The following is a 23,937-nucleotide window of genomic DNA, read 5'->3' as shown; positions in this document are numbered from 1 at the left end:
CCCTCCCCAAGCTTTTATGATTTACCTCCTCTCAGCATGTTTGACCAAAGCCTCTTTATCTAGTTACTATGCTTCTTTCTACCTTGGAGTCTTCTCTTAAGTCCCAGAAACCATCCCTAGTAATACTTTTCTTCACCCAATCAGTTCTGAAATTCTAGCTCAAAAAAACAAAACAAAAAACCAAAAAACTTCGCTAACTAGCACAGGGACAATACAGTCTTCCTTGCCCTGTACTACCTAAACAAGCAACTATTTATTTTAGGTGAAAAGTCAATGTTTAATAAATTGTCTTTTTTTTTGGGGGGGGGGGGAAGGTGGTTGGCCCATGTCGGTATTGACCAACTTAATTTGTTAGCTCCTAAAAATTAAAAACATGTCCATTTAGAATAGTTTACACATTGGATTGAGAGCTATAAGTGATTTTACATATCATCTGATCTCACCCCTTAGAGACCTTAAGTGAATTCCCCAAGTACCCTGAATTCTGCAAATTGGCTGTCATGATGAACACACATGTCCTCTAATTACAAATCAAGTGTTTTTACTACACAATGCTGCACCTCAATGATAGCTTCATGTAAGACAGAGACACGTTAAAATCCTTTTGGGTGGTGCTGGTGGCAGTGGTGGTGTTGATGATGTGATGATGATGACAACGATGATGGTGATGCTGCTGATGGTGATGCTGCTGAGACGGGTGACGCTGATGATGAAGATGATGGTGATGATGATGGTGGTGATGGTGATGATGATGGTGGTGATGATGATGGAGTGAGCCAGCCTTTGGACCAAAGAGTTTTTACATTTCTTCATTCATTCACTCTTATTCATTCATTCATTCACTCACTCCTTCATTTATTCATTCACAAGATCATAGGATTTAGGGACCTTAGAGATCAGGCAGTCCAAATGCTTCATTTTGCAAATGAGGAAAATGAAACCCAGAGAGTAAAAGTGACTTGCACAACATCACACATATAGTATGTGGCAGAGCTGGGATTGGAACCCAGGTCCCTTGACTCCTAATCCAGCACTCTGTCCACTGTGCCCTGTGGTCACTCATACTTTGCTTACCTGTATTTCTTTTTTTACAAGGTAAATTTCTATTGGTGGGAAGGAAGAGAGGGGATTGGGAAGTTACAACACTTTTAAAAGCATCAAAGCATCATTTTCAATAAAATGAAGTGACATTTGAGCATTAGGCCAGGTAGGCTCTGTCTAGAGAGTAGGAATAGCGGGAACAAAATATTTTAAAAGAGTACATTCAGGGGAAAGGAGGCTGAACTGACTTGGACTAGGGGGCTCATGCTGAGGAATAATGGGAGAAGTTGGAGAGGTAGCGTGAGATCAGGTTCTGAGTGAGGAAAAAAAAACCCAAATAGGACTGCCAGGTTTTTGAAACAAAGATGCTTGGCTCTTAAAATTGAAATGTTCTCCAAGTAATTTACCCATACAGACTATATTAGCTTTTGACTTAAACTCTATCTTCAACATGAATCAAAGTTACAGGTTTAGCAGCTCAAGAGTTATTATTAACCACCAAGAAGAGGTTGCATTACTTGGCCCCTATGTTTTTAACTTCATCACAGGTCACAATATTTCTGCCCTGCCATCTTGGGAAGACTGAAACCCCCTATTCAGGTGGCAGCCTCAGCTTGGATGCTGCTAGTGCTCTTTCATTTTTTTCTTTCTCTATCTTTGAGGCTGAAAGAAACTCATGGTTCCCTCATGGGAAAAACCAAGCACAACCTCTCAAGGACACCTCGAAAACTTTTGTTAGACTGGCACCAAAATGATTTTTTTTCAATCTTTTGTTAAATGAATGTAATTTCAATTCAGATCATGCAAGAACTTTCTGTTCATTTGCTGCAGATGTTAATGGCACTTTCAAGGCCAGACCTCCCCCCCATCTCCCAACCATCCTCCTCCCAGGGCTGTTTAGGAGAAAAAATAAAAGTAGTTGTCCATTTCAGAAGAGTGGGGTAAAAAGAATCACTTTGAAAAAATCTGCCTAAAGGAAATGTTCTATTTGTATGGATAGTGGAAGATCTTTTCAGCACTGCCTTTAGATTTCTAATGTACGACCCTCTGTTCATCACAGCATCGCATGATGATGTTTAGTCTGTTCTCAATTATTTAAAGTGTCACATTAAAAAAAACCCTAAGAATGATCTGTTTCTTGGGGAGAGTATTTTATATGAATGGCTCATGTCTTTTGGAATTTAAATTAAAATTTGGTATTGTTCTGAAGTATTATTTATTCATCAAAAATTTGGATCATAATGGAAATATTGAGAACACATTGCCTTTATCTCCAGAAGATGAAGAAGGTAGTGAGGAAACTTCGAATTTTGGCATCAGATGAGATAAATCGCAGAGCAGATGATATGGAAGGTGTCAAATGGCCTAGGTGAGAGGCTAATAATAATTGTAACAGGGACAACTGACATTATATGGCACTTTAAGGTTTGCAAAGTTCTCTATATCATTAGATTGTAAGCTCCTTGAGAGCAGGGCCTATCTTTTGCCTTTCTTCATATCCTTAGAGCTAGGCAGTACCTAGCTTAATAAGTGCTTATTAACTGACAATACATTATATCATTTGAGCCTCACAACAATCTTATGAAGTAGGCACTGCCAGTATTATCATCAGTATTTTACAAATGATGAAACTGCACAACAAGAATAATAAGGAACTTGTCCACAATCACATAGGTAGTAAATGTTGGAGGGAAAAATGGAACCAGATTTTTCTGAATCTTAAGTTTATCATTCTTATAGACCATATCATGCCGCTTTTATTGAGTGCTTACAAGGTACTATGCCAGTCCTGAAGGGTTAAAAAATATAAGGAAGATAGAGTTACTGTCTTCAAGGAGGTGACCATTTAGTACAGGAGTTCATACATACATACATAATTATAAAACAATGTAAAATTTACAATTATATACACTGAAGCATATGGGAAATAGAGGGAGTGGGACAGGATTGAGAAAATTTTGTGCAGAAAACAGCATTTAAAATAGGCTTTGAAGAATGGGAAGCATTTTGATAGAAATAGGGGGGAAGGGGAAGGGAGAATAGAGCATGACTTTTTTTTGAATGGGGTAATATCAATAAAGATATGAGGTGGGATAGACTAGAGCATCTACAATGAAAAGGTATTCTGGTTTGTCTGAATTATAGGGTGTTACAATAGTATACAGAACCTACAAGCTAAGAATTCAAAAAAGTGATTTTTAAGGATTCATTTTATATATTACTTTAATGAAACCATTGCCTTGATTGGTATCTGCTGATTTTCTAGGTTTTTCTAAGTAAATAAATCATCAAGTAATCAGCAAATAGGAATAGTTTTGTCTCCTCTTTGACTATCTTTATTCCTTTAAATTTTTTCTCTTGTTTTATTGATATTGCTAGCATTTCCAGAACTCTTGTTAAATAGTAGTAGGGAAAAAAGGTGTTTTTATTCTAATTCTGTGTTTCTCAAAAAGTTTTTAGTGTTTTTTTCTTTGTATATTAGATTTTGCTTTTGGATCTAAGTTACTTATCAGTACAAATGGCCCTTTTATGCTTATACTTTGTAGAATGTGTGGATTGATAATTTAAAAAGAGGAATCCAGAATATAATACATACAACCAAAATAATATAAATGAAAACACAAAATGTAGCTGAATTCATATCTGTCAACAAACATTTATCAAGGGCCTTCTATATGTCAGGCATTATCTCCTAGATGCTGGGAATACATATGCAAACAATGTAGTAATCTCTACTCTCAAAATTATAATAAACTGTCATGGTTGCGAAGAACAAATGGTGTTGTATATTTCTCTCCTCTTGGGAGAGAGGTAGAAGACTATCGGTGTGGAATATTCCATATGCTGTCAGATGTGGGTACCTGGTTGGTTAGTCTTAACGGTTTTTGTTTTTGCTTTTTTTAGTTATATGGCACGAATCAATATGAGGGATAGGGAGGTATATCAGGAAATTACTATTGTGGGGAAAACACATCTAGTTAGCTAGATATCATTTATTGGTGTGTATGTACGTGTCTACCTATATAGTTAGATAGTTGTTTTATTTTAAACCTAAATGTAAAACAATGGTTCCCAATTTGTGGACCTAGAAAACCTAAGGAATCTCAAGGTCCACTAATGCACATACTCACCACACATTAAAATTTCATTCTATTTAGCCATAACAAAATAAGCACTATAAATCACCATGTTAAATAATAAAATATACAAGATGAAATATGTCTAACATATATTAATATTACTATTTTTCAAATGTATGTAGGTGAGGCATTCTTTTTTGCATCATGGACCATTTTGGAATTCTGTTGAAGCCTATGGACCTCTTTTCAGAATAAAGGTTTTAAATAATTGAAGGCAAGGCTAAATTTCAGTTAGAGGTTAGTGAAAATAAAGCTACAATTCCTTTTATCTATTTCATATCTTAAATCTCATCTATTTCACAGGCCCTCTAAATTCTACCCATGGATGCCTTAGGGAACCATTTGCCCCAAATTGAGAACTTCCAATGTAGATACCTTAAAGTAATCCATATTATAGTAGAAAGAGTGCTAGATTTGGAATCAGAAGAACTGTGTTCAGATCCCAGCTCCAACACTATATGCAAGCCATTTCACTTTTTGGGTCTCAATTTCCTGATTTGCAGAGAGGACTACACTAATACTTCTGAGATCTCGTCAAGCTCTAAGTCTATGATCTTATTGAGAGTAATGGAACACAAATTAATTAAAAAAAAACAACTGAATTCAAAGGAGATTTTTGCCATTACATTTTCCCTCCTAATCAACTACCCTCATGCAGAGAGATCAAAGAAATCTTTTTAAAAAAGTATCTTTTAAAAAAAGCATGTTTGTCTTCATCTGTTCATCACATTGGTATCTCAATTCAACAACATAACTCAAATTAAGCTTATTATCTTTCACCTTTAACCTTCTCCTTGACTTCACTATTTCTGTCTGTCTGTGGAACCACTGTTCAAATGGAAATACATACATATACATACATACACACACACACAAATATATATATATGTGTGTGTGTGTGTGTGTGTGTGTATACAGTGCTTTTCATACCTTTAAATACTATATAAATGATTACTACTACTACTAAATTACCCAATCCTAAGTTTGAAACCTTGGTTATACATTTTAGTTTCCTTCCCATCCACATTTTCTCTCTCTCTCTCTCTCTCTCTCACACACACACACACACACACACACACACCTTATCTAAAAAGTTGCTAAGTCCTTTAATTTCTACACCTGTAATCTCTCTCCTGTCTGCTCTCATTACCAACTGCTAAGGCTATTAAAATGACTTCCAATTATTTGACCACTTTCACTTATTGCTCCCTTCAATCATTTCTTCATAAGGCATTCAAAGCAATATTCCTTATTTGTAGGTCTGGTTGTGTCATTCCTCTATCAAAAAATATAGGATGACTCCCTATTATCTTCTGAATAAAGTACAAACTTCTGTGCCTGGCATTCAAGACACTCCATAATCAGGCACCTTCCTTGCCTTCAAGTCTGATAAGGTTGGAAGAATAGTTTGGGGACATATTCTAGAGCATCTTACAAGGTAGAATTTGTTCAGCAGCTAATAGAGAACAACTAAAGTTTGATGTTTGTTTTTCCTTTTGTTTTTAAGCAAGGGATTGCAATGATTAGAGGTATGATTCAGGAAGACTACAATGGCTGTTAATAAAACAGAGTTTACTGGAAAAGAATAGACCAGTTATGATCCCATTGTTGTTTTATAAAAGATTTTAAACTAATATCTAAATAAATTTTGCTGAACTTTAATTGGACCTCTTCAATGATCCAAAAGGCTTTTATTACTACATTTTAAGACAAAAAGGACAAATGAAGGAAAAATTGCTTTTATATGAGGGAAAAAATGTTCATGTTATATCTTGGGGTCTACATGTTTTTAGTACAACTTGATTCAGCAAAGATGTCTTTGTGTAGAGCATGTAACATTACCTATAGTCTATGATAACAATTGATACTCAGGATGTGGTGAGACTACATATACATCTAGGAAAGATTCAGCTGTATTTTCAGAAACCCTCTACTTTCTATACCATGTGGTCTACTTCCAATCCCTCACTGGGGTGTAATAACTCTGGGTTCTTAAAGTCAGCCTCAATGGAGCATACAATGTGGCCAAATCATACCAAATAGAAAAAGGTTCAAGTCTGAGTCTAGTATCAGACTGTGTGTCTGTTGCCCCAGAACTAGCCTAGCTTAGTTCATAGAGACAGTGTGGTTCAGCGAAAAGAGCACTGCCTCTGGAGCCCAACAATCTTTGTTTATGCTTACTACCTATGTCACCCTGAGCACATTTCTTCATGTCTCTGGGCCTCATTTTCCTCATCTCTAAAATGAAGGGGTTGGACTAAATGGCCTGTGGGCCTTTCCAGCTCTAGAACTATGATCTTCAAAGAGAGATTCTGTCATGGCCTGTGGTCATGGTCTGAGAACCAGCTAAGAGCTAAGCACAGGCAAGTTCATCGCCAGGAAGACGAACATAGGAAGATGAACCCTTTGCCCACTGCAATACTTTGGAAGTGGTCAAATAGGAAATAGCCCTGATCTTTCCTTCTGCTTCTGCCTAGACCATGGTGGACTGGCGGTCAGAGAGTACTAAGAATGCCACAGTTCTTAGACTGCCTATACATGTTAATTTAATCACTGATATTATATATGTGAGATTCTTGTCCAGTGACCCATTTGTTGACATGCTCCATTATCACATACTGCCATCCTTTGCTAAATGGAAGCTTTGGGGCTTGTCTGCCTCATAGGCTCTTCTTAGAGAAATAAAGGGAGTCCTTTGATTTGGAGCAGGAAGTATCATCAGAGTTCATCTATTCTGGTCCTTGCATTTTTATATATAAGAAGAATGGAGGCCAATGAGCTTCAGTAAATTATTGAAAGCCAGTATTTATTTTTTTTCACTACACTCTACAGTTTCCTTTCATAGGGGAAATTGGAGTAACTGGAATCATCTGGTGCCACAAAGCAACAAAAAAAACATTTAAGGTGATAATTGGTGAACTCACCTGGTAGTCTTGCAGCTTTGAGGAGAGAAGGAAAAAGTGACTAGAGGGAAGAGGGAACCCCATCAGTTCACTCTTTCTAAGGTCCTTGGGTAATTCAGTTTATCCTCTATCAGCAGTGAATAGCATCTATGATTCATTAGAATGTAAGCTTCTTGAGGACAAAAACTATTTCATTATTGTCTTTATATCACCAGTGCTTAGCATGGTGCCTGGCACATAGTAGACACTTAATAAATACTTACAGATTAATGGATTCATCAAATGCCCAGTGAAAAAAAGCAAAAGATTCTACTTTCCTAAAGATTAAGTTGCCAAGTATATGAGCCAATTGACTCATAAAGTCAATTTAAAATTTAAATAAGGTGTAAAACCAGAAAACTGAAGTAGTGTACCATATCAAAAGTAAATATCATCTAAATAACAAGAGTTGGGGCATTACAGTATAGCTGAAAGAAGGTTGGACTTAGAATCCAGAAACTGAGGTGAGAGGGTGGCTCTCATGTTTACTGAGCTTGTTTCTCTTTATGGAAAATCAGGCTGATAATACTTAAGGATAGCTATGGTACCCATGTTGTAGGGGAAGAGCTTGGTACAAAGCTTTTAATAGCTCAGTAAATGTGAATTCTTTTTATATACACATAGTCTTAGGGTGGAGAGTTCTAGGTTTAAGTAGCCGTGTCTACAATGCTTTCCTACCCAAATGGCTAGTCCATTTTGTCAAATGAGTTAACAAACAAACAAAAGCCCCTCTAAAACAACCTGGTTAGGTACCTAACTGGGAAAAAGAAAACCTCAGCCACACCTAGACCATGAGTGTATAAATTCTTGGCGTGCCAGGGCTAAAAAGGCACCTGAAGATCATTCCACAAACGGATCTGTTGTGAGTGGGAAAAGAAAGTCTATGGGGAAATGAGAGCTGCCTTTAAGTCTCTGAAGGGCTGTGACACATAAAAAGGATTATACTTTGTCTGCTTGGCCCCAGAGGGAAGAATGAGGCGAAATTAGGGAAGTTTCAGAGGTGCAGATTTGGGCCTGGCTTAAAGAATCGCTTCCCAAGAATTAAGGCTGTTGCAAAAAGGAATGGGCTACCTCAAAAGGAGGTAGAGGGTTCCCTCTTGCTGGAAATCTTCAATCAAAGACTGGATAAGTATTTGTCAGTAATAGAGAGGATATACCTATTTAGGTATGGATTGGACCAAAACGTCTCTGATATTACTTCCATCTTGGAGAATCTGAAATGTTGATGAAAATATTGGAGTATGTATAGTAATACTGCAACAATCACTGTCCTACCCAAGAATTGGTGGGGAGATGTGGGGGTAAGGGAGGGTGCAGAAGGCCTTTATGACAATGTCGAAGAAATCTTACATAATGATGGAATTAAAAAAATAAAAATAGATCTTCAAATTCCTTTACATAAAACTTTTTCAATATAAATTTTATTTTATCTTTACGGATAAATGCAAGGATTCAAATATCCTTTGACCTCTAGGATCAAAGATAAAATCCTTCTGTTTGGCATTTAAAGTTCTTCACTACCTGGCCTTTTTCTGCCTTTCTAGTTTCTTTACCCACCAAACACTGCAGACTAGCCATACAGGCTTTCTTGCTCTCTCTCTCTCTCTCTCACATGAAACTTCATCTTTAATCCATATATGCCATTCATTTGGCTGTCACTCATGCCTGGAATGATTTCCCTCTTCTCCTCCACCTCCTGGAGTCCCTGGCTTCCTTGAAAATTTGGCCCAGGTGACACTGTAAGCAGAAGATCTGTCTGGTCCCTTTTGGTGCTAGTGCCTTCCTGTGCAAGGTAGTCTTGTCTCTGCTTTGTATGTGTCATACTTGTATTGTTTTGCCTAATAGAATACTTGAGGGCAGGGACTGTTTTGGTTTTTGTCTCTGTATCCCCAGCACTAGCATGATGACTAGCACATAGTAGGTGCTTAGTAAATGCTTAATGATAAGATGAATAGAATAACAAGAAAATAACATAAGAAAACATTTGAATTAATAAAAAAGAGAGATCATAAATGTCTAATATGTGTCCATCAACTTCTGTTACTTATAAATGGTTAACCCCCAACTAAAAGATGTATATATGGAATTTTACATAGTAATGACCAAATTGTCCTGCTTTAGTCTTTAACTCCCACAAAAAAATAAATAAAACCCTGTACTAATACAAAGTAGAGCAAATATATACACTCAGTAAGTAAAATGCAAACATCCAAATAAGGAAGTTAACATCAAACAGTTTAGATCTGATTTAAGGCAGTTAACCATGAAAAGGTTAGGATTAGTCCTGCTGTCTACCTATAGATTAGATTTCCTCACCTGTAAAATGGGAAAAATATCTGAACTGATGATGCTTAAAAATCATCAGAAATAGTATTACTTACTACACAGTTGTAAATAGGAGCTGTCCAAAGCTTTCTTTGGCTATGTTTTTCTAAAAGATGTGATCCAGAGAAGAAATAAACTGCCTTGCTTCTGTGGAATAAACCTCCAAGATCATGTTGTTCTCTGCTTCTAGAATGGCTGAAATTATCCCAGAACAATGAATGTTTACTCTATTTTTGAAAGATCTAATAGGAAAAAAGACTCTATAGCTCTGCTTAGCAAATCCTCAAAATCTAATCAAAATCATGTTTCTAGTTAGGAGAAACTCGAGTTTTAACGCTGCCTCTTGCTCTTACCATGAGACCCTAGGTAAGTCACTTAACTCTCTGGGATTTAGTGTCTTCATCTGTAATCTATCTGGCAGGGTTGTCGTGAGGCCAGTATGAGATCTGAGATAATGTATCTAAAGCACTTTAAAAAACTTCTTGTGAATATTATCACCACCATTTCTTTTGCTCTTGTTTGAACACTCACTTGGATTCTGTCAAGGATAAAAAGGACTATCTGGCTTTTAACCTTGGTTTTGTAATTCTTGATATGCAGCTGGAATATAGATATTATCTAAAGGAGCATCCAAGAAGCATTCAAGGTGATAGGCCTCAATTTCCAAACTGAACTCCACACAATGCCTGAAAAATTGTATGCACCTAATAAATGCTTGTTGAATGAACATATTTTCAGCCTCAGTTTTCCTTTGGCCATTTGGTTCATTTTTTAAAATGTCATCCCATTTACATAGGGTATCTTTTCTTTCCATACATAATATAGTGGGAAATAACCTAGATGTGAAAACTAGAGACCTTGGGTTCAAGTCCCAGATCTTGGTTATATGACTAGACAAGTCACTTAATGGTTTTAAACTTCAATTTCCTAATCTAGAAAATGAAGATAATAATGACACTACCTACCTTTCATAGTCACTGTAAAGAAAGCATTTTGTAAACCACAAAAAGCCATATGAATGTGGGCTGTTGTTAGATGTTTCCATTCCAAGGCTATGGGCAAAATTTTACAAAAATTTTCATCCCCCCCCCCCACCTTAATTTGCTGCCCCAAATGCCCTCTGCATAAATATACAGGAAGGGAAAACAGAAATGCATTCAGAAACCTCTATTTATTAAGTCGATTCAATTCAGCAAATTGTTTTAGCTACAAGTTACTGTGTCATTTGGGAAGAAATTTTAATAATGTTTGTGCTGCTTTGTATTTTTATTTTCTGGATAAGCTCACCTTGCTCCCATCCAACTAAACAGATAAAAAATGAGCTGTGCTTTCTATCCTACTCCCTGGTACTTGGTGAGATTATGTGTGTGTAAGTCTTTTCTCCAATACTATTCACTCTTCTATGTTCTTCCCAGCTTTGCCTTGAAGTGCATGACATCTTCGACTTATTCTTTGGGTGAATAAAAGTAACCTCATTTTAACTCCAGGGAAACTAAAACTCCAAAGAGATGGCCTCAGGACTGAATTATTTGTGCCCAATAAAACCCATTGGGTTTCTCAGATAACATTGGCTTTCTCCACAAGTATCCCCATGTTTTTGCTCATTAAGATGATTTGAAGCACAGTGCAGTTAAACAACACCAATTAGAAAGCTGGAATTTAGGGAAAAGCCAGAAAAGCTATGGCAACCTATTGAAAAGCAAATTGAAGGGAATGGAGCCAAATCTCCATCATCTTTGCAAAGTGGGCTATCCTGATTCTCCTGATTCCTTCTCACCCCTCATTTTTGCTATTAGTTTTGATTTCCGTCTCCAATCAATCAATCAACAAACATTTACTGAGCACCTACCATGTACCAGGCACTGTGCTAGGTCGTGAAGATACAAATAACAACTACTAATATTTCTATAGCTCTTTAAGATTTGGAAAGTGCTTTAGATATGAAGGAGAAAATTTCTACTTTCAAAACATTTACATTCTATCACACAAAAGGTAAAGGACTAAAGGTAGAGTCAAATTAATTGATGTGAATTTCAACTTCATTCCCCTCTCTTTGGAATGAAAAAAGGGAAAAGTGCAAAAGGAAGAGGTAGAACTCAGGGAAACAAAAGCTTTTAGTAATCTAACAAGAATAAACTATTTTGTTGCATAGGTAGGGCTGTTCTAAGGAATTCAAGCACTTACCCCAAAGCTGACATTTCGATGATGAAAATCATTAGTTATCCACAGGGGGTGAGGGGGGGGCAGTTTGACAGCCCCCATACTTCATGATGCCTTTCTTCGAACACTGAATAAAAGGGTGAAAGAGGAGGGGGGGAAGAACAGGAGACTGGCTGGCTGTGTACTATAAAGAATAAAGAGGTAAATACCAAAGTGGGATCATATTACTTCTGTATCATTTCATTCTGGATCAGATTATCCCAGAATGATCTACAAAGGAAACCTTGAAGCAGCATATTTCAGTAGGAAAAGAAATGTATTAGGAGTCAGAGATCCTGGGTTCAAATCCCAACTCTGCCACTTACTACCTGTGTGACCATGAGTATGTCACTTAAACACACTAATTCTATTTCATCTGGAGAATGAAGAGATTAACATCTGTACTAACCACCTCAAAGGTTGTTCTGAGGAAAGAGCTTTGTAAAACTTTAAGTCTATAGAAATATTGACCTATTATTTACTCTGGAGGAGAGGGAAAGGAAGAGAAGACAGGAAGAGCAAGGATGGAAGCCAGCTTGCCAGATTAACCAGTGCACCATCTTTGGCCTTTTCCTCCAAAGACTCATACCCTCCTCAAAGTCTGCCTGGAGAAGAGTCTTTCCTTGACCTGTTAAAATGGAAATTTTACTGGTTTGCTGGACAGACGTAGCCCAACCCCATCTCTCTCCTTCTAACAAGTTTACCTGCCCAGAAGTCAAGAGGAGTGACTTAAGAGTTTAGGTTATAGCCATAACCTTTGGTATCTATCTAATAGAATTATTATTTTTAAACACACCTGTTAACTCAGGACTAATGACTAGTTGCTTAATCATTAAACAATGTATTTTGTCACGTGGCATCTTATAGGTATTTCTGAATACTGTATTTAAAAACAGAACACAAGTTTCACTATCATTCAATGTTATTGAGCGACATGTGACTTTTAATATAAATTATGCAACATGAGGAAGTAAAACAGCATGTTTGAATTGAGTGTGGGTGGAAAGGTGGTTGTGTCAGGGGTGATGGAGATGGAGAGAAGTCACAAGTTGGCTTGTTCTTGCATGCTGTAGAAAGGCCCAGCTTATGTGCTGTGTGGCAAGACAGGCTCATGCACGTCCAATCATGCAGTGAAATTCTCAATGTGTAGCAGATTGTTCAGTCAGTTGTGTGCCAGGTGTCACTTGGTAAACATCATTTTTTCTAATCCCATTTCTAAGATGTTTTGTACTTTGAAGATGCTGATACGCATTCCTAAAATTCTCACAAATGTATGCCTCACAAATGCATCAATCACCTGAATTATATTTGTTTCATATATGTTTATATACATATACGTATCGTATACATATACATATATGTATATATAGTAAGCTAACTTTTAACTCCAGAGATGAAACTTTGTCTAGTTAAGAAAGCATATGAACTTTATTTAGGTTATAAAATAGGTGTTCAGGATAAGGCTTGGACCCCTCACTTGTTCTGTATCTCTTGTGTTAGATTACTAACTGGCTGGATACATGGATCTTGTCACATGCCGTTTGTAGTTCCTATGATTTGGAGAGAACAGAAAAACCATTCAACAGATTGGTATGTTTGCTTAACAAATATATGAGGAATTTCCTCCAAATCTAAGCATACTATAATAATCCAAATGTACCATAAACTATAAGATCTCTATTTTACACAGTGAAGAACCACCTATATCAAAACCACCAGAAACGTGGAACTTGGATGAAGATAAAATTGATAATTTAGATTATACTGATGAGTCTCAGCTTGACAAGGTAGGAGACCAGCAACATGGTCATTTCCTATTTGAAGTAACCTTTTCATCTTCAGATCCTCATTAAAAAACTCAAGCAGACCTAAATGACCTTACTCATGTTCTTAACTTATTTAAAAAAAAAAAAAGCTAAACCTTTAGCTGCTAAAGAAAAAGGATGGAATTCCTGAAAGAGGACACCAAAATTTGTTCAAAACATGAAACCTCTCTCAAGGAGCATTAAATTTAAAAAGTACTCTTGGGTATATCAGTGGAGAGCTGAAAGTAAGTGCTATTTTACTAGGATTACAACCTAGTTTGATATCTATATATATGTATATACATAATATATATGTTACATATGATAATATTCATGTGCATATATATATACATATATATATATATACATACTCTCTCTATATATATATCTTTAACACTGATGTTTTGTGAATGGGAGAGCAGTGACAGAAATAACCACTGCATTTAAAAAAAGGCAAAAATACTGGCCTCAAAAGAAAGAATCAATTCCCAGAAAGGAAAATGTGGTAAGTTAACCACTGTTTAGTTCTGAAAAAGTTTTCTTACCACTGTTGCACATTAAACTTGATTTTAATGAAAAATTTTGTCAAGACGATGGATCGAAATGGTGCAGGTTTTCTTTATCTGAAAAATAAATTTCCAAGAATCAGTGAGACTAAAACCAAAGTGGGAAGATTTGTGGGTCCTCAAATAAGGGAAGTGATAGAAAGCAGTAATTTTGAAGAACAGCTGAATAAAGTTGAAGGAGATGCATAGTGATCATTTAAAAAAGCAAACCAAAACTTTGGGGGTGATAGACAGAAAATTAGCAAGAAACTATAAATGATCTTCTTAAAAACTGTAAAGTTATGGGCTATAATATGTCCCTGAAGGCCTATTTCTTGAGATTTGCATTTGGATTTCTTCCCCCAATCCTAGGTGTTAAGAGGGATGAACAAGAGGAAAGCTTCCATTAAGAAATCTCCATAGTGGAAAAGCAAAACTAGGACATACTGGATGAATACTACTAGATGGTGAAGCAGGACATTCCATAGGAGAAATCTTCAATAATTACATTTTAGGTAAATGAAAGTAGTATAATTTCTAAGTGGGAAAGATTAAAAAAAACTGGATTCATATGAAAAACTATAGGAGAGGAGACAAAATATAAAGTTATATTTTAATCAAAAAAAGAAAAGTTTTACCTATTTTTTATAGGTGTGGCCACCCCCCCCCCCAAAAAAAAACACCACACCACCTTTTGTTGTTGTTTTTCCATGTAATCTACTCCCTCATCAATGGGCTGAACTAAACTCCTCAGGTAGATGTGAAGCTTGACTTGTCTAGGCCTCATAGGGTTTATGCATTGGCAGTTTTTAGGTTTTATGCTACAACTATGGAAGGGATGTTGTTTTCTCAACTTGATCACTATTGTTAGTCTAATAGAAACAACAGGTAGTCCCCCACCTTACTGAGGACTTACTTAAGGATTCCTTACATATAAATGGTCACCCTGGAGGGATGGATTGTCAGAAAGACTTCCTTTTTTTTTTAAAACAAAGATCCACCTTAACTGGTATGGCTTTGCCCTTCCTAAAGAGTATAAATGACAAGAGGGGCCTAGCTGAAAATAAGAGGGGAAGCCTTCTCATGGCCACAATCTTTTTGCCAGTTAGCTGTCAGCTATACAAAGACCGGCCAGAGGTCATAAAATCCAAGATTTAAAGCTGCGTATTTATATCCCTTTGAAACGGGCAGCAGTAATATCTTGGACTCTTAGCTCCTATTCTGGGGAGAAAAAGGCTGTGGAACTGGCTACTATAGCCATATGATCAAATAATCATGCACATGAATGGGGTCTGATAGGAGCTGTTCTACAACTTAGCCTAAACAAGAAAGGCTGACTGGGTACAGAACTGGGGACTTTTATCAGATGACCTTGGTTCAAATCCTATCTCTGCCATCTACTACTTACTAGCTGTGGAACACTGGGGTAAGTTGCTTTATTTCCGTGTCTATTTCCTCATCCATTAAATAAAGGGATCAGACACAACGACTTCTTGTGAATAATTTTAGGTTCCCTTCCAGCCCTGAACCTATGGGCTGATTTGGGGGCGGGCGGGGCAGTATTCTTCAGGGAATTTAAATATTTTTGTAACTTCTCTCATATTTTTGTATTAGTTTGGAGATGTGAAAAAACTTTATCCTTCTACTCACAGAATTGAAAATATTGAGGAAAACAAGAGAGATATCCTGACACAGTAGATCAGAGAGCTAGCCTTGGAGTCAGGAGCATATGAGTTCAACTCCTGACTAAAAATGGCCCTATGCAAGTCACTTAACCTCTTAGCACTCTCCAGGAAACTTGAGAGGCAATGAAGACTGAATTACAGAATAGATGCCATTGGGAGAATTTTTCACTAGCAGCTCTTCATGGGGGGTTGGGGAGAATAACTTGAGAAGAAACAGAAATGGCTAAAACTGTAAATTTGCCGTCTGCCCCAAATGCATGGTGTTGGGGGAAGAGTATAATGGACTTGGAGCCAGAACATTGGGTATGAGTCCCAGCTTCTACATTCACCAGCTATGTGGCTGTATTATGCAATTCACTTAAAATCCCAGCTAAAAGGTGCTCATTTGAAAAAAAGAAGACAAGAATCTGAACTAACTACTTCACAGATCTGGAGGGAAAACTCTTTGTAAACCTTAAAAAATAATTTTAAAAGTGAATTATTGGGGCAGCTAGGTGGTGCAGTGGATAGAGCACCGGCCCTGGAGTCAGGAGGACCTGAGTTCAAATCTGGCCTCAGACACTTAACACTTACTAGTTGTGTGACCTTGGGAAAGTCATTTAACCCCAATTGCCTCACCAAAAAAAAAAAATGTGAATAATTACCTGGAATAGCTCTTATTCCACAGCTATAGGTGGGGTGAAATCCCTGAGGGTTTTGCATGTATTATTTTTATGATATTATTACTTTTCAATATGAGCTTTTTTTTTATTCACTTGGAAATGATTAAGACACAAAATCTACCTGTGGAAAATAAGTTTTATTAGAACATAGTAAGGTAGCATTTTGTACTGAAGGAATTCTCAAACTTTTGGGGCTCAGAACCTCTTTACAATGTTAAAAAATACAGGACGTGGAGTCCCCAAACTGCTACATACCTGCTGTGTGACCTTGCACAAGTCATTTAACCTCTCTGATCCTCAGTTTCTCAATTTGTAAAATCAGAGTAGGGAGTAATATTTACAATACCATACCTCAAAATATTATTTTGAGAATCAAATGAATTGCAAAGGGCTTTGTAAAGCCTGAAGCAGTATATAACTGTTATCCTCTATTTATATTTTACTGATAATTATAAGGAACACTGCAAAAATAAAGGATGGCCACATGTAATGAGTGAGCCATATCTTTAGAAGCATCGAGTCAAAGAGGGACTAGAGGTTTGACCACCTTAAGTTTCTTTTTATCATTTTTTTTCCTATTTCCCAAAGAGTATCCTCCTCCTTTAGTAAGCTTTATGTCCTTCATTTTTCTTTGAAATTGAAGGCTGTTTGTTAGTTTTGTTTTGAGTTTTGTTTCCATAAAATAGTCTGTCTCTGTTAGGCCCATACAGTCTAACATATGTTTCCCCAAGGGTCACAGCTAGGAGATTACAATTTCTATGTTCACATAAACTGTCTTTCAGACTCAAGCAATTTTCAATTTAACCTTTTATTTATAGCAAATAGCCACCTTTTCTGTTTTGGTTTTTCCCTCTTTTGTTTCTTTTTACTCACCCACTCTCATTGCCCCAGATTCCCTATAGTAAAGCTGGAACTAGGGGAAGTGGTGGGGGAGAGAAGAATTGAGTTCAATGGAAATAAAGGGAAGGGTAGAGACAGATGCAAGTAGACAGAGACAGAGACAGGTACCCAGACATATAGAAGGATAAAGACAGTTTAAGTGGCAGGACAAGAAGGTGAGTCTAACTTTGTGGATTTGGGTTGAAGTAATGCTGACCATTTAGCAAGCCTGAACGATTCCCCACTCCAAAGGGTTGGGTCTTGGCTCTTCATTGCTTAAGGCAGCACAAAGAAAATTATTTTTTAAAAAAGAAAAGTTGATGATATAATTCTTCAGCCCCCATTAGCCTTCCTAGGTAGCTCTGGTGGAGGTACTGTAGTGCATGGGAAAGATGACTGGAGTGGGAGTCAGAAAGTCAGAGTTCTTCTAGACCAGGCTCTGTCCCAACTCACCTAGGACTTTACTTTTCTTTGCTTTCTCATCTGTAAAGTGACCATTTTCTTAAACTATATGTAGAAGGTTGATCAGGAGAGCCCCATTAACCAGATGAGGCTAAAGCAAAGGGGCCATTTGGGGGGACTTCTTTTAAGAGGGAAGGACTCTGATTATGCTTCCTAGATACATCAAACATCCCCACAGAGAGATTAAACATAAAATAAGGCAAAATCTAATGGTATGAGCTTCCTCAGAGGGGAATGGGAATAAAAAGAACTTGGGGCTGATAGAGAGGAAACCCACTTCCCACAAGACCAATGAATAGCTCTGTATTAGTTAATTTCAAAGTACACATTTGTTCTTCTCCATGGATCCCATGGGACTCCAGAGGCACAGATTGATTTTCTTTTCTCTAGGAAAAAGGCCTCAGTTTTTCTTTTCCTGCTCCACTACTCCCTCTGGCTAAGAGAGATTCTTTCACTGCCTTTCCAAAACTGGATCCAGGCACTTTCCTATTCTCCTTAGAAGGCAGACTTAGACTTTTCCTTCACTCTATTACTGTCTCTCCAGCCCTTGTCATTTTTCAGGCGTTAAGCTACACCATGAAGGCATGTTTAAGTGCAACTTGCCTCTTCCCCATCTTGGGGCATGTACTCAATCCTCTCCTAGTGAAGAGGCTTTGATATCACTGCTTCTCCATGACTGTCATTAGCAGCAACTTGAAGGAAGATGGTGCTGATGCCTATAAACCCCTATTCTAAAGGCCTTGGTCTATCTTTAGCTCTATATTAGTTCTGACAGTTCCTGTCTAGCCCTCATTTAGAAGAACAATACAAAAGGGTAGCTTTAGCCTGAGCCTGAGCCCATCAAATCATCCCTGATGCATAAAGAATCTTTCAATAAGGCTCTTCCTACCTATCAAAGAGGCATCATCAAAATCTTTTGCCGCTCCTCTGTCTTTCCATGGGAAAGTAGAGGCAAATCAATCTCATACAATGAGACTGAACCTTATCAAGTTGACCAGTTTTTCCAGACCAAGCCTGTACATTTAAAATGCAAAACCACGTGAACTATGATGTCTCTCCACTTCCCTATTCTTGTATCACATGATTACAAGATCACAGAGGTGATGCCTTTTGCTCCTGGACAGTTGATTTATAAAATCAAATATACTAGTTTGTTTTATAAGCATATGATTGCCATTTCCTGGGTCTGGGACAAATAGAAAGACCTGCCTCTCCCAGTCCAGTATTACCCCTCAATCCACAGTTTCTTGGCTTTTAGAGAACTCTGCTTTAGGGTTATTTCTACAATGACTGTATTTTCCAAAACAACAACAACAAAAACAACAAGAACAAAACCACCACAACCACCACCACCACCACCAAACAGGGACACACAGTGTGACAAAGGACATTCCTTTACAAAACTTAAGTTAAAAGGATGCTTTAAAAAAAAAATTGGGACTAGTCTAGAAAATCCAAGGTGTATAGTCACTATAGATAACTTTAATAAGAGTTAATTTGGCAATAATGAAAGAAAGCCTGGTCATGGATAATCTGTAAAAATAAAAACAAAAACAAAAACAAAAAAACCCATATGTAATAGACATAACGACCATTTCTTCCTGAACCAAAATCAAGATACATGACCCAACAAAGGATATTCCTTTTAAAAAAACTTTTTCTTTCTTGAGTTCAGGATGGTCCTTGAAAATCCAGGGTCTATAATCACCAGAAGTATGAATGATTTTGGAACAAATTATTTTTTAATTGCAGATCTACTTTTCTAACTATGTTTTGCTTAGGCTAATGTTAAAATTCATTTTCATTCTTTGAGCACACACCGACTGGTAAGAGGCCAGGGAAACAACTGGGTGTATGCTGGGGAGCAAAGGAAGCTGTCTGGGAAAGAGGCAGTGTAGTTTGGTTACCATGCCATATGTCCCAGATTTCCTGGGACAGTCCCAATTTCAAGGAGAGAATGGGCACTTTTAACTAGGGCTTACCAAGTAATTTCCTTTGTCAGACCACAGATTCTGATTTTGGGCATGGGAAAATGTGTTCCCAGTAGGTATAGAAGAAGAAGCAACAAAGCAAGAGCACAGAGAGTTGAGTTCTAGTCCCCATTCTGCCAATAATTAATTTTGCTGTTCAACACACAATTTGCTACATGGAAATTTATTGGGGATTTTAAGTTCTCTTCATGGTAAAATTGTAAATTACACCTGAAATTTCTCTATCACCCACTATGGAATGACACATGAATTTCAATATAAATCATGCAATAGGAGGCAGTAGTAACACAGTAGAGTTTTTTGAAGGGGACTGAGGAGGTAGAGAAGTCACAAGCTGGCTTGTTCTTGCATGCTGTAGAAAGGCCCAGCTTATGTGCTGTGTGGCAAGACAGGCTCATGCACATCCAATCATGCAGTGAATTTCTCAATGTATAGCAGATTGGTCAGTCAGTTGTGTGCCAGGTGTCACTTGGTAAACATCGTTATTTTTTTCTAATCCCATTATTTAAAGTGTTTTGTAGTTTGAAGATGCTGCTACAGAGTCCTTAAATTTTCACAAATGTATGCCTCACAAATGTATTGATCATCTGAATTGTTATATAGCTAACTATTAACTCCAGAGGTGAAACTTTATTTATCTAGTTGAGAAAGCACATGAACTTTATTTGGGTTATAAAATAGATGCTCAGGATAGGACCCCTCACTCATTCTGTATCTCTTGTGTTAAATTACTAACTGGCTGGACACATGGATCTTGTCTCATAACATTTGTAGTTCCTATGATTTGGAGAGAACAGAAAGACCATTCAACAGATTGCTATATTTGCTTAACAAATATATCAGGAATATCCTCTAAATCTAAGCATACTATAAAAATCCAAATCTACCATAAGCTATAAGATCTCTATTTTACACAGTGAAGAACTACCTGTATCAAAACCACCAGAAACTTAGAACTTGGATGAAGATGAAACCGATGATTCAGATTGTAATGATGAGGCTCAGCATGACAAGGTAGGAGCAACATGGTGATGCCCCCACTGGAAGTCACTTTTCCATCATCATCAGATCCTCATTTAAAAACTCAAGCCGACCTAAGCGACCGTACTCATGATCTTACCCAAAAAAACATCAAGCTAATAAACCTTTAGCTTCTATAGAAAAAGGATGGAATATCCTGTAAGAGGGCACTAACATATGTTCCAGGCATGACATTTCTGTCGAGAAGGACAAAGCAGGAAAATATTCTTGATATAACTATGGGGATCTGAAAGTGATTGCTCTTTACTACTATTAAAACTAGAGTGTACCAAATACTGCTGCATTATTTGTGAATGGGAGAGCAGTGACAGAAATAACCACTACATTAAAAAAGCACTAGCCTCAAAAGAAAGAACCAAATCCCCAAACAAAAAATGTGGTAAGTCAACCACTAGTAGTCCTGAACAAATTTTCTTACCACCGTTGCACATTAAACTTGGTTTAATGAAAAATTTTGTCAAGGCGATGGATCGAAATGGTGCAGGTTTTCTTTATCTGAAAAATAAATTTCCAAGAATCAGTGAGGCTAAACACAAAGTGAGGTATTTGTGGGTCCTCAAGTAAGGGAAGTGATGAAAGACAAACATTCTGAAGAACAGTTGAATAAAGTTGAAAGAGCTGTATAGAAATAATTTAAAAGAGGAAACCAAAACTTTTGGGGGGAAACTACAAGGCAGAAAATTACCAAGAAATTATCAATGAATCTTCTCAAATCCTATAAAGTTATGGGATGCAACATGTCACTCAAGATCCATTTCTTGGATTCACACTTGGATTTCTTCCCAGAAAACCTACATGCTATTAGTGATAAGCACAGGGAAGGCTTTCTATCATGAAATCTCCACAGTGGAAAAGCAATACCAGGAAAGTATATTGGCTGACTACTGTTGGATGGGTGAAGAGGAATATTCCCCAGGTGAGATGAAGCACAACAGAAAATCATCAGTAACTACGTTTTAGGTGAATTAAATAGTGCAGTTGTTTAGTAAAAACTATTTTCAAAAATGCCAAACTGAATCCTGTGAAAACTCTGGGTGGCAGATAAAATCTGAAGCTATGCTTTAAATAAACACTGACAACAGCACGTAAGGTTCTCATGATTGTATGAGTATGACAGAAAGCAAAGCCTTATTGATTTATTTTGGTTGTCCAGTTTTGTGTGGTCCCAGGTCGGCCACTTCACTGTTTGAAGGCAATATTTGCAGTGAAGGTGTTGAGTGAGATGATCGCTAGACTTTAGAGTCTCTGTCTAATATTTTATTACAGATGATTTGTGTGTGACTAAGAACTGCCTGTAGTTAACATGTGCAATGCCACAGGAGAGAGATTATAGCCATAGGGCTGCTTAGAAAACCAAGAAGTACTGGATGCCAAACTGAAGTTACATTTAAAGTAACACATTAGGGCTCCCCTTTACTCTTTCAATCCTCATAACTCTATGAGGCAGGCACTGTAAGTATGATTATTCTAATATTTATTTAATTTAGAGGTCATCTGGACAAGCCTCTCACATTTTACAGAACAGAAAGCTGACGATTGGGGATGTTAAGAGACTTGCCCCAAGTTCTCATGGACAGTAAGAAGCTTAGTTGAAATTCACATTTAAGGCCTATATGGGAAAAATGAGGCTGGAAGGGGTGATATGATTGTCTAAGTTTAATATAACTATTAAAAGGCAAAAATGTGGAACCTAGAGCCTTTTTCCAATCCATTTAAAAAACTAATAGCACAACAGATAGAGTGGTAGGCCTGCAGTCAAGAAGACTTGTTCAAAACCAGTCTTGGACACTAGCTGAGTGAATCCTGGGCAAGTCACAACCTCTATTTACCTCAGTTTCCTCAATGTAAAATGGGGAGAATGACAGCACCTACCTCACTGAGTTGCTATCAGGATCAAATGATCCTTTAGAGAGCTCGGCACAGTGCCTGGCACATGGTGGGCATTCTATAAGTGTTCATTCCCTTTGTCCCCTCTCTTCTTCTTCCCTCTCCTATTCTTACAAGGCTTGACTCCTCTCTCCTCTAGATCACCCTTTCCACAGCTAATAGTCTACCCTCAGGTAACACCTGATAAACTAAAAAAGGTTAAACCTATAATCTTCCTAGCTTTATCTTTGCTTTCATCAGAAACTCAAAAAGGAAAATCTTCTAAGACTCAGAGAAAGACTATCTAAAGACAGATGCTAAGGCTGACAGCTACTTTAGAGGAGGAAGCTCCTCCTGGCTCTCCTGAAATTCTACCATAGAGGCAACTAACTACCCCCTCAACCACTCACAATGTGGTGCTGCAGTACTTATATTTGAGAGAAATAGGTTTGATTCCTGTCTCTGTCATTAACCTGTGTGACCTTAGGCAAGTAAACTATGAAGTGAAAGGCCAGAATGAGTTGATCTCTAAAACCCCTTAAAGGTTTTGTTCATGTTGAATGTGTCTTTGACACCATTTTCACTAACCATCCTTTGGCCGAACCATTTAGCTGAAGGAAAAAAAAGGATCGCTGAATGGAGAGGGTGAGAGAAGTACTGGATATAGAGCTGGAAAGGCATGTAATCCAAGGCCTTCATTTCACAGATAATGACCCTGAGGTCCGGAGAGGTCACCGTTACATTTACGTTAAGTTTATGACTTTAGCCAAGGTCATAGTTGAGGTTTGCCTGGAGCTTTAGCCCCATTCTGCCACTGCCCCAGACTCCCCCCACTGCATGCCTACTCCAAACATGCTCTCACTCTATTACTTCGGTTGCTAGAACCTCCTCTCCTGACTACTTTGTCTATATCTGGCGTTTACTTATCTGTGTACATGTTCTTTTCCCTCAATTCAATGTATATTCCTCAAGGGCAGAAATTATTTCATTTTCCTCTTTATCTTCCCATAGAGCCTGCTACACAAAGGTGCTTAATACATGCTTATTGAGTCAATAGTAAATGCTTCTATCCTCTAACAACAGCTGTCTTTTTTTTAAACTGGCCAAAGTACCAGGGCTGTAAATGGAAGCTCCTTACACCTGATCAATCTGTCTCTGAAGACCGAGCCTCAACTCACCTACCCTGAGATCAGAATGGTAGAACAGCGGATTCCTGATTGGCTGTTCAGGGTTAAACAGAAATAGCATTCAGGGCTTCATTCAAAGGCAAGACTTTAATATCTCCCAAGGACTTATCCTAGAACCTGTTATTTTTATTATTATGATTCTCAGTTAACTGCTTTCCTTATACCTT

The 23,937-nt window shown here is 37.5% G+C and overlaps 1 protein-coding gene across 13 annotated transcripts in view; it reads right to left on the bottom strand.

Annotated features, from left to right (window-relative positions):
- Positions 1-23,937, bottom strand: part of NPY5R (neuropeptide Y receptor Y5) — a 174,313-nt gene that overhangs the window by 74,015 nt on the left and 76,361 nt on the right. For 2 of the 13 annotated variants that reach the window (XM_043972946.1, XM_043972948.1), the window contains exon 6: positions 21,136-21,212. The exons of 9 other annotated variants lie outside the window; for them this stretch is intronic. The gene's annotated coding sequence lies outside the window, so the exon portion shown is untranslated. Of the gene's footprint in view, positions 1-12,598; positions 13,198-13,997; positions 14,076-21,135; positions 21,213-23,937 lie in introns of those variants that run through there. 2 more of the 13 variants (XR_006353639.1, XR_006353637.1) reach the window with 2 other exon arrangements.

This window comes from Dromiciops gliroides, chromosome 6 (assembly GCF_019393635.1).
Source record: "Dromiciops gliroides isolate mDroGli1 chromosome 6, mDroGli1.pri, whole genome shotgun sequence".
Taxonomy (NCBI): domain Eukaryota; kingdom Metazoa; phylum Chordata; class Mammalia; order Microbiotheria; family Microbiotheriidae; genus Dromiciops; species Dromiciops gliroides.
The sequence above is the reverse complement of the archived record's forward strand: the minus strand, read 5'-3'. Positions and strand labels throughout refer to the sequence as shown.